The sequence below is a fragment of the Jaculus jaculus genome, chromosome 12 (genome assembly GCF_020740685.1).
Source record: "Jaculus jaculus isolate mJacJac1 chromosome 12, mJacJac1.mat.Y.cur, whole genome shotgun sequence".
Taxonomy (NCBI): Eukaryota; Metazoa; Chordata; class Mammalia; order Rodentia; family Dipodidae; genus Jaculus; species Jaculus jaculus.
The window spans coordinates 39,550,377-39,563,037 of NC_059113.1; positions in this window are offsets into that span (position 1 = coordinate 39,550,377).

Genomic DNA, 12,661 nt, shown 5'->3' on the forward strand with positions numbered 1-12,661 from the left:
GTACCCTGCACAAGCAATTTGGCAGCAAGCAGAGGTTCCAACCTTGTCGAACATTATTAGCATCCCCTGCTTCAAACAACCCAGATGGTGGATTAAAGACGCACCTCCGTTGGTAGAGTGCTTGTCTAGCATACATGAAGCTCAGGGTTCAATCCCTAGCACTGCATAAACTGAGCATGGTGGTGAATGCCTTTAATCCTTGCACTTGAGAGGTAAAGGCAGTCGAGTTAGAGATTCAAGGTCATTCTATATATTGAGTTTGAGGCCAGTCTGGGTTATGTGAGAACCTATCTCAGGAAAAAAAAAAAAAAAATTGTCAGTGCTCAGTAGTTAAGTGTGCTTCCTAAGCAAGCATGAGGGCCTGACAAGTTTCAATCTCTAGTTCCCACATAAATAGCTGGGCATGGTAATGCACACCTGTAATCCCAGCCAGACAAAGGAATAGCCTGGGCAGGTGAAAAAAATAGCAAGCTCTTGTATCAGTATGAAAATCCAGCTCAAATAAGAATGGATGGAAAAGCAATGGGGCTGAACATCCAGTGACTGGCTCTGACCACCTCGGGCAGGCAAGAGCCCTTCCCACCACAGACAAGTAACATAGGTATATATGTATCACACACACAACTCCACACACACACACACACACACACACACACACACAAGCAAGCAAAACAAAAGTCTCTATAAATCAGGTTCTCTAGAGGAACAAACCCAATAAAATGAATACACACCCATATAAATTATAAAGGGAATAATGGTATCTTATGTATGTCATATATATTGTTTCGTGAATATGAGCTAGAGACAGAGCTGGTAGAACACTTGCCCAGCAATTGGGTCCAATCCTCAGTTCTGTAATAAATAGATAACTATTAATTTGCCTACTTTATTTAAATGTTGAGAAAAAAAATGATTTGAAATTCTTTAAAAAATATGAGTATATGCATAGAGGTGTACCTGAGAGCCATCGAGCCAAGACACGCTGCCTTCTATACCCTCAGGCTCTCGATGAGAAAAGTGACCGTATTGTGGTTCTGGGGATCAAGCACAGGACCGTGCTGGGCAAGCGCTCTACCACTGACCTACAGTCCAAGCCCAGTTTTTGTTTTGTTTTAAGATGCTATATTTTAGAGCAATTAGATCTGTCAACATAGGTAACTAATAAAATATGCCCACATGAGACACACTAGTAGATTTGGTGCCAGGAAGAAGGGAAAAGTAGAGAAGGGTAAAAAAATAGATGAGGGTCATCTTTGAGAGGAGGCAAAGTTCCTTATGAATTATATCTTCCGCCACCTCCATCCCAGGTAACAACATCGGGACTTTTGACCCACCCGCTAAACTTGGTGGACCCAAGGGAAATGCCCGAGAGGTAGAAGAGTGACACCGTAAGTGGGGACATGGACCTTATCCTAGGTGGGAGTCACCGTGACAACTGGCAATTCAAAGGGTCCCCGCTTGGAGCTTGTGTAAACTGCTATGAACAGCCGGACACGGAATGTGTTGTAGCCCATCCCCTCAATACCGTAGGTGAGTATTCACCAGCCTAGTTAGAGATGGGCAGACCTAAGAAAGCCATGGATGGACAACCAGTGACAGGATCACGTGATGGAGGCTGGAGTGGTCACAGTTCCGAAAACCTGACTGATAACCTTTGAGGGTGCCCAGGCTAGGATGTTGGCAAGAACATATTGCCTGGATATACCATGGCATCCAGTTACCTTAGACATAAGCTGAGTAAAGCAAACCAAACGCACAGAGGCCAGATGGCACAGGGAGCCTGGTCAGGTAATGACATGGCCTTGAAGAGAAAGAAGATGTCTTCTTCCTCCTCCATGTCATGTGAGAGGACCTTGGAGCAGATATGAGGAGCTGGGAGGAAAGGGGAAGGGCAAGAAAGAACAGAGACTTGTGATCTGGTGTCCAAGCTCAGAGCCAAGGACCTGGACTGGCCAGCGACAGGGGATAAAAATATCTGAATGTCGTGAAATGTTTACCCAAAATGAAACTCTTTTAAACTGGAAGTAACCACACAGGGCTGATATTTATAAGATTGGATTAACTTCAGTTTTTCCACTGCTGAGACTGAAGGGTTTTGCTTTCTTTTAATGAAAAGGAAGTGAGTTATAAAAATAAAGCAGACTTTTTTTATTTTTTGTACTGAGGGTTGAATCTAGGGACTCACACATGGAGTGCCAGCTCTCTACCATTAAGCTACACCTTCAGCCCTCTTTTTACTTCTTGACATAGGGTCTGCCTAAGTTGTCCAGCCTGGCCTTGAACTCACTACAGCCCAGGTAGACCTCGAACTCACAATCCCACAGCCTGTGAAGCCTAAGGACCCCGGTTCGAGGCTCAGTTCCCCAGGACCCACCTTAGCCAGATGCACAAGGGGGCGCATGCATCTGAAGTTTTTTGCAGTGGCTGGAGGCCCTGGTGCACACATTCTCTCTCCCTCTCTCACTCTTTCTCTCTCTGTTGCTCTCAAATAAATAAAAATAAACAAACAAAAAATTTAAAAAAAAGAAATGCTACCAGAGCTGAGCTATGAGTTCTCCCTCCTCTTAAATGCTTAGGGCTCAGAAGCCCACAGGTAGGTACAGACTTTAAAAACAACAAAAAAATTAAAATACACTGTTTAGAAATCTCATGTTCTTTCCAGATGTGAGTCCTTCTTATACTTGAGACCAGCTGTGTCCTGTAGAACTTTCTATAGTGATGGAAATAGCTGGTACTCTTGCCTTCTAATACAATAGCCACTGGCCACATGTGGTCTCTGAGAGACATGATTGTCAATTTTATGGAGTGATAATTTCAATGCTAATAGCCACATGTGACTGGTGCCATCACATTGAACCAAGCAGCTCCAGATATAATGTCCATCTTTCTTTCAACTGGACTTCCTAGGTGTAAAGTTCATCTTTTGTTGTTTATTTGTTATTGCAAATCTACAATGTCAAAGTTTTTGACCTTTCTACCTCACCCATCAATTGTCCCAGAATAAATTTAAAATATCATTTATAATAATGTTTATATGTGGAGATTATGAGTATGAATTAGAGATTTTATACTATTCAGGACATAAAATTGCATGCTGAAATACTTAGAGCCACACACACACATACACCAACAAAAGAGACAATGTCTTCAATTTGCTCTAGATGATTGAGTGGGAAGTGGACAGAGAACAGATTGATTGATGATTGTTGAAGTTGTGAGATAAGTTCATAGAAACCCCTTAAACTAGTCTCTCTAATTATATATGTATGCATAGTTTCAAACTGGAGTGTTCCCTAAAGGCCCATGTGTCAAAGGTTTGTTGGCCAGCCTGTGGAGCTACTGGGAAATGGTAGGACATTGGCCTAGTGCAAGAAAATTAGGTGATGGTAGGTATGCCCTCGCGGAGGTTCCCAGCACTCCCCCCTACACACACTTTACAGCCACCACAAGGTAAACAGTCTTCCTCCACCTTGTGTTCCCCTACTGTGGTAGTTTGAATGGATGTCCCCCAATAGATTCAGGAGTTTATTAAAGCTCTTGGAGCTGCAGCTGCCTGGCTGGAGGAGGTGTCACTGTGGGCAGATCCTATGGTGCAGCCCTAAGGGGCATTTGGGGTCAGATCTGGAATTTCAGATTAAAGATATGCAGAGTGCTTGAGCTCTGCCTAGGATTCTTGGAGTGTTATTTCTCTGTGTGAACCTGTGAAAGGGGGGCAGCTTCTTTCACCATTATGGAACTTCCCCTGGGTCTGTAGCCTTCAAATAAATCCTGTTCCTCCCAGAAGCTGTGTCTGGTTGAAAGCTTCAGCCCAGCAACATGAAGCTGACAATTCCACCCCTGTACTACGCTGCCACGTGCCCCAAACAATAGGGCAAAGCAGACATAAAGTGAAACGTACGAAAGCATGAGCCCAGATACTTCTTTACCAGCTGGTTATTTTATGTATTTGTGACAGTGACATAAAACTGGCCTAATCTATACATATTTTAATTTTAAAATGCAAGAGGGAAACAAAGCACTGTGGTATGCATTTATAATCTTAACTACTTGGGCAGCTGGGGCAGGAGGCCTGCAACTTTGAAACCAGCCTGGGCAACATGACAAGGGCTCCATCTCTCAATAAATAAATAAATAAATAACCAAGATTTCAAATGAAATGTGAAAGTACTCAATTTTAAATTAAGTGGAAGGGGAAAGCAAGCTACATAGTCACAAACATGAACTATGCTATGGAGGGAAAACAGAGTGAGTTTAGTGGGCATCTATAGTACAGTTAGCTGAGTTCAAATCCTGGCTCTAACACCAACCTGGACACATGATATCAGGGGAACTTTTTTAAAAAAATTATTTTTATTTATTTATTTGAAAGAGAAAGACACAGGCAGAGAGAGAGATAAAGGGAAGAGAGAAAGACGGAGTGTGTATGTGAGTGAGAGAGAATGGGCACACCAGAGCCTCCAGCCACTGCAAAAATATTACACCTTGTGCATCTGCCTTATGTGGGTCCTGAGGAATTGAACCAAGGTCCTTTGGCTTTGTAGGCAAGCACATTAACTGCTAAGCCATCTCTCCTGCCCTCTAGGGACTTTTTAAAATAGAATAAGAACATTCAATATTGAGTTAATGCGGTCCTCAGGTCCACAATTTTTTTCTGTTGTTGTTTTGTTTTATCGAGATAGGATCTCATTCTGGCCCAGGCTGACCTGGAATTAACCATGTAGTCTCAGACTGGCCTCAAACTCACAGCGATCCTCCTACTTCTGCTTCCCAAGTACTGGGATGAAAGGTGTGCGCCACCATGCCCGGCTAGGTCCACATTTTTAAATATAAACTTTATTAAAAATTTATACACTCACCTTTGTTCCCCATCCCATCTCCTTCTGCTGCACCCCTACCTTCCCTCCACTGTCTGTCTTCTATATGTCGTCATTTGTTGTGCAGGTCTTGTGCAGATACCAACAGCTGCTGCAAGGTCCTGAATGCAACTGCTTTATGTCCGGGCACCAACATTCCAAATCACTCCTCCCTACCCTTTGGCTCTTTGTATTCTGTCTGCTACCTTTTCTGCAATAGCCCCTGAGTCTTAAAGCGTGTGACAGATTTCTCCCATAGTCTCATATAGTGCTAAACACTCCACTGCCACTTCTTCTCAGCACTTTGAGTTTCCCCAACCATCACCACTCTCTGAAAAGAGAAGCTTCTCTAACAAAGTGAGAGCAGTGCTAATATGCATGCATAAACATAAGTATTCCAGGGGCAATTTAGTAGGCATCATATATCTACCCAGTCAAACAACAGTAGTAACTTCCTCCTAGAATTTGTGACCTTCCAAGACATAGGTTTTCCAGTACCAGGCATGAATTCCTTCCTACTGAGCAGACCTCGTATCAAATTTGGTTATCCACCACATAACCGTTGCTTACCCCTCTCACACACATGCCACTATTGCACAAGGGGGTACATCTTGCTTGAGTGGCCAGTTGGGTAGCTGGCAGGGTTCACCCCTTGTTAAGACTGTTGATAGGGTTGGAGAGATGGCTTAGTGGCTAAGGCACTTGCCTGTGAAGCCTATGGACCCATGTTCAATTCTCCAGGTCCCACATAAGCCAGATGCACATGGTGGCACATGCATCTGAAGTTCATTTGCAGTGGCTAGAGGCCCTGGTGTGCCCATTCTCTCTCTCTCTCTATGTCTCTGTCCTTCTCTTTCTCTAATAAATAATTTTTTTTAAAGCTGCTGATGACTTTTCTCTAGCAGTCACATGGCACGTTCTATGACTATGATGCTAGTAAGCAGGGAAGAGTCTTCCAGCTCAGTTCTTCTTGATTTCTGTGTCCTGCAACCAAATCTGTCTAGTTTTGGTAGACAACCAGGGGCAGTGGCAATAGCTTGTTGTTTGGGAGACCTACGGGGCCTCACTAAGAGATATCCCAACTTTGGCACTGACGTTATTTTTCAAAGCTTTGCTAAGCCAATCTCAGTCATCCTATCTACAAAGCAAAAGATCATACTCTATTATTCCTTGTAAATTTTTATGGTAATTTAAAAAGGCCTATTTAGGACTGGAGAAATGGCCTAGCAGTTAAGGTGCTTACCTGCCAAGCCTAATGACCTATGTTCAACTCTCTAGATTCCATGTTAGCCAGATGCACAAAGATGAGGCAATCACAAGGTCACACATGCCTACTAGGTGGTGCAACTGTCTGGAATTCAGTTGCAGTGGATGAGGCCCTGGTGCACCAATTTTCTCTGTGTGTCTGTCTCTGTCTATCTCTCTCTCTCAAAATAAAAAGTTCTACTTATCATCATAGTGCTGAGAAGAAGTGATGGAGGAGTGCTTAGCACTGAAATATCTCAGAATCCCTTGCAGAAGAGGTGGCAAGAAGAATGTAAGAGCCAAAGGAAGGATAGGACTCCTTACAATGCACTCTTTCAGACACAAAATGGCCTGGATATCCATGACCTAGCAGTGCCTGGCACTACTTACACAAGACCAACATAATAAGAGGAAAGGATGATGAAATAAAACTAAAAGAGAGACTGATTGAAGGGGATATGATGCAGAGTGGAGTTATGATGGGAAAAGTGGGGGGAGGAAATTATCATCATTTGTTCTCTATAATTATGGAAGTTGTTGAAAAAAAATTTTAAAGCCCACTTTTGAAATACTTACCTAGCGTCAGGAGTACAATATGTACCAATCAATCATCTTTGGGGAAGAGATATGTGAACATTCACTCTTGCATCATCATGCCTGACCACAAAAAGGATGTAGTCCTTTTATACTTGGGGGTGGGAGGAATAAGAGAGAGAGGGAGGAGAAAGGAAAGGGAGGGAAGCAGGCAGAGAAAAAGGAAGGGAAAGAGGGAAGCAGAGAGGAAGGGAGGGTGACAGGGAGGAAGAGAGTTATTCCTTTTGCTGCTATGTTCTGAAGAAACTATGAGCAAAGTAAGTTAATAAATTATCCTGTATTGTAAACTTTAACAAAATGAGATATACAGCTCATGTCTAGATAACTAGAATTCCCCATGAAACTATTTTGTGGCTTTTGAGATATGTATTAGGGAAGCATCCTCTGCTCACTTCCTGGGGGAAGAGTAGGATCTTTGTTTCTATAGTTGTCCTTATTCCTGGTCCCAAAAGCTCTCCATGCTGATAAACAGACCACTTGGTGCTTTTGTTGCATAAAATACTATGCAATTTCCCCTGTCTATTGTATTCGTATAATTCCAATAAAACACAGCCTTCCATTGTCACTTTCCAGCATGACTCCCCTCCCAAGCAGCAGTGATGCCCATCAACATGAGCATCTTGCCTTGTCCGTCCCCACACCCTTTCCACTGGGAGAAGGACATGAGGACCACACACAAAGCCCCGGTTCAGTTACCTCTAGTTTTAATTAAGAATAACAGTCTCCACACTCCTATTTCTTTCTGTATCACAGAGAAGGTTTTGCATTTTATCATCAACTCTCAGTGTACAGGAGAGCAACCACACTGAAACTACTCTAAACGAGACACAAAGAAAGAATGATGGCAATGAGAACATGATGGATGATGGGTGGATGGAGGATGGATGGATGATAGACAGACAGTGATGTAAATAAAGAACATAGACCCACATTCCTGAAAAGGCCAAACTAAAGGTGAGGCTGGCTTCAGATCTGCCTATGTTTACGTGCTCTGCTGGCTCCATGCGCGTCTCCTGCTCCATCAGTGGGCTCCATATTTGCCTCATTCTCAGTCTCATTCAAATCCTGTGCTAGCAGTTCAAAGCTGGTTGTCTACCATTCCTAATATCTCCAATAGAGAAACAAAGCACACCATATTCCTCATTGTCTGAGCCCAGTGCTAGAGACAACTCTCACTGGTCCAGACTGGGTCATAACCCCTCAAAGCCAATCACTGAGATTCTGGCAAGTTCTTTCTAGGTTGTAGACTCATCCTTGAAGCCAAAGCATGGGTTCAACATTCTTTCTGTGAATGGAAGATGGATGGTTTCACTTGAGAAATAAAGAGGCAGTTAAAAGAAAATGGCAAATGGACACTGAGCTAAAACAACAGCTGTCAACTCTGCATCCCATAAACATATTTTTACATGCCCTTTGATGCCTTTGGGATATCAGCCCAGCACAGTTTTCCTGTCTGTGCAGAACTCGACCATTTGCCAGGAGCCTCACATGCTAGCATCTTGGGCTCTGCCTCAGGAAATGCGATCTTTGTCAACACCATCCACATTGCCAGCTGCTCACTCCCAACATCCTCTCCTGTCTCTTCCAAAGTCACAGACATCACTGGGTGAAAAGATGCTGTACCACCTGCATCCCTAAGTCCTTCAACATCCTTCTCGGAACTTTAAAACTTACAAAGGCATATTTCAGATTCCTTTGGACTGGAGCATGTAGCTTTATATCCATCAGCAGAAAAGAATAGTGGGTCCTAGTCCATCACTTCTTGGAGCACACTGCAGACACACTGTGCTCCTCTAACCCTGCCATGTCGAGTCTCAGGAAGGGGTCACCTTGGTCTGGGAATGCACAGGGTTTTCTTCCACTCTGCTGTGACTGCCTCATTAATATGTGGCACTGCAGTAGCTGGCAGAGGTTAACGACACACAGCGTCCTCAGTGGTCCATGCTCTGTGTCTACTCTCACCCCTTACCTGAGCCTTTAAAAAACAAACAAACAAGGGCTGGTGAGATGGTTCAGTGGTGAAGGTAACTGCCTGCAAAACCTAATGACCCCGGTTAATAACCTGGGTTCCATTCCCCAGTACCTACATAAAGCCAGATGCCCAAAGTGGCACATGTGTCTGGAGATCATTTGCAGTGGCTGGAGGCCCTGGCACTCCCATTCTCTGTCTCTCTTCTCTTTATCTCTCTCTGCTTGCAAATTAATAAGTATAAATAATTTCTTTAAGAAAAACAAAACAACCAGGCATGGCTGCACTTTCCTTTAATCCCAGCTACTTGTGAGGCAGAGGTATAAGAACTGTGGTGAGTGCTGTGAGTTTGAAGCCAGCCTGAAACTTCGTAGTGAATTCCAGGTAAGCTTGGGCTACAGTAGGACCCTATCTTAAAAAACAAATCCCAAAACCAAAGAGAAAGAAAGAAAAAGAAAAAGAAAAAAAGAAAGAAAAGAAGTGTTGAGTATAATCTGACACACACCTGAAATCCCAGCACTAGGCAAGTAGAGGCAGGAGGATTGGGAATTCTGGGCCAGCCTGGGCTACATAATGAACCCATATTTCAAACAATGAGAGCTAGAGAGAGTAGGAGAGGGAGGGAAGGGGTAAGAGACTATGCTGAGGAGGGGATCAGGAAGGAAACACTGGGGACTTTATTATGTTTTTGAAGCTAGACGGTGGGTAATGTGCAGTGTGTTATTAATTAGCCTTTGGAAATATTTCATAAATTTAAAAATTCACAGGTTGCAATCAAGCTCACAAACTAAAAAGCCAGTTTGATCATGACACCCTCCAGCTTGGCTGCTCCACACCCAAAGGATGACATCCAGATTCCTCGCTTGGCACACGGAACTCCCTGTGATTTGGCCCAGGCCTCCTTCTTCTCACATCTTATAAACTAAGTGTCTGTGTCCTCTCAACTGCCCTGTTGAAGTCCTACTGTTGAAAGGACGTTCGGAGATGGGGTCTTTGGGAGGATTAGGCATCAATGAGACCAAGAGGGTGGGGTCCTCATCATGGGACTGCTGTTCTTCTAAGAAGAGGAAGAGATAACAGTTCCCACTGCACCTTACCCCTCCATCCAGTGAGGACCCAACGGGGAGTTCTCACCAAGAGGCAAATCTGCTGGCAACCTGACCTTAGACTTTCACTATCCAGAACTGTGGGCAATGTCTGTTTTGTAAGCCACCAGCTTGGTAACCTAACCCTCACTCCCACAGCCATCACTTCTGACAACCTAAATATGCCATTTTTTTCTGTGGAGTATGTCTCCTCCTTTTTCACATGGCTAATTCTTGTTCACACATTGTGCTTCAGAAAGCAAGTTAATAACAAGATTGCATAATAATGGTTCAAAGAATATAAGTTCCTGGAGCCCAGCATGGTGGCTAATGCTTATAATCCCAGCACTGGAGTATCTGAAGTAGGACGATAACTGAGTTTGAGGCCAGCTTTGGCTGCAGAGTGAGTTCCAGGTCAGTCTGAACTAGAGCGAGACCTTGCCTGAGCGCGAGAGGGAATCTAACTCTCTTGGAGTGGAGGAGATAGCTCAGAAGACAAGAGCATTTACTGCAGCAAACATGGAAACCTGAGCTTGATCCCTAGCATCCATGTAAAAATCCAGACTTTGGCTGTGCATGCCGGTGACCATAGTGTCGAGGGGGCAGGGATAGGATCATCGCTGTGGCTCACTGCTCAGCCAGTCTAACCAGAAAAACAATCTGCTTTGGATTCCAGAGAGACTCTATCTCAGGGAACTAACAGTGAAGAAGTAGAGGACACACTGGCAATCCTCCTCTTACTTCCACACATATGTACACAGGGCTTGTGCATCTTCATCCACAAGTGCATACACCACAAACACACGTGCTCACACACACTACTTATTACATACACACCAAAAATACAATCTAAGTTTCATTTTTCTGACATAGAAGTCCTAAGATGGTAGCCCATGGGAGTGGGCATCTGAACTCTTCATGGTCATCCTCATGGACAAGGCTGGGTCACTGCCCCGTGCAGAGTCCAGCATGTGGGCAGGAAGAGAAGTCAGAGGAGGTGCCTCTATCACAATGTATCCGGCATGAACGGTTTAAAGGAAGAACTGACTTTGAAGCATATGGGTTCAGTGAATGGACTCCATGAGTGGGGTGGGTGAAGTCATGGGCCAGAAAAGTTTCTTTACTTCACTGTGGACAGGAAAACAGAGAGGCAGAAAGGGGCCAGAAGCAAGATACGCCTTAAAAATCCACCTCTGGTGCTTTGCTTCCTCCTTTTAGGTCACAGGTCCTAAAAGTCCCTAGAATCTTTCCAATTCACATCACCAGCTGGGGGCTAAGTCCTCAGTGCATGAAACTTTTGGTGGGACAGTTCATTTCCAAATCATAACACACCATTTCCACTCATTCTATTGGTGAGAATTTGATCACATGACTGCAACTAACTTATGGGATGTTAGGACATGTGGCCCCTCTCCAGACAGTCACATCCCTGTGTATAGTTCTCTTATAGTAGAGGAAGGAAAGAATAAATTTGAGCAAACAATTGAAACTCAGACCTCAATTCTTGTCTAGTCATCTCTGTCCCTGACCTCTCCTTACTAGACTCTGGGTCCATTGTGAGTGCTGGCTGTATAATTTGCAGGGCTCAGTACAAAATGAAAATGCAGGGCCTATTGTTCAAAAATGAAGAATTTTGGGAAGATAACAGCAAAGCATTATGGGAAGCCTGGAATCTTTCTCAATGAAGGACCCTTTACTCCTGCGCAGGTTACACACCCATGAAACATATGCACACAGCCCTTCAAGCCTGAGAAAATAAAAGAGTCAAACGTAACACCACAAAGCATCCTACATAGGAAAAGCCCTGTGTCTGCTGGGTACTCACATGCAATATGTGGAGATGAATCAAATCATGGCTGAAAATATTTGGGAAGTGAATCTCTGCTACCCCACAGGCTAAATGTACCAGAGGTTATCTCAGTGCAGGAGCATTTCTCACCTTCCAGAGCCTTGTCATGTGGAGGTGGGACACAGCAGCACCAGGCTGCCAGATCCTCCTTGGCAGTCTCAAGTGACATGTCATCTCATCTCGGGGCCCCCTTCAGCAGTAGGCACTGTGATAATTTCATACAGCCTCAGTCTCTCGGGTTGGGAAGACCTTAGGAATCCTTGCCAAGCACTTCTCCAGCATCTGCTCACACACCTCCAGCAGCGGGGAACTTCCTACCTCCCCAGGCAGCTCCTTCTGTTTTTGACAGCTCTGCGGATGGAGCTCTTCCTAGAGCCAAAATCCACTTCCCCATGACTTCCGCCCGCTGGCTCAGAGCCACACAGAGGAATGCACGTGTTTAAAAGGGCTTCCATGTTCTCCTGGAAGCCAGGTCCCTGAGCTACGCAGGGGTGGAGCATGAACCACTGATGCGTTTGGCTTGGACAAAGTTAAACATTTATTTATTTATTTATTTTTGATTGGTAACCAACATGGAAAATTTTGGAGAGTTCATATAAAATGTAGAATTCAAACTTCTATACCTTGGAAGTTCTGCCAATAATTGGCTCATACTCCCTTCTCATTAAGGACACTAAAGGATGGGATAGTGAGTGAGCAACTGCCACTTCCACAACAATCTGCTGTTTTAATTACCTGGGAGCCATGCATTTATTGAACATAACGTCAGAACTCTTATAGAAGCGGGTGTGTTTGTATACCCAGCTTCTCTACCATAGGAGGGACCAATAAGTTGCAAGCTCAAGACTTTCCATGGGCTTTAGAGGAAGGTTATTTAATGAATGACTTCCCTTTTGTCTTTTTCTCTTCCTCTCCAGAATGCAGAGTTGGTGGCAGGCACTTTAGCACACCACTGTGACTGTGCTAGCCTTGAGGGTGGAAAGCAGGCAGCCGTATGACAGGCGCGGAGCGACTAGAGTTTTACCAGGTCAGCTTTACCTGCCACTAGAATGCTTCTGCCTGAAGT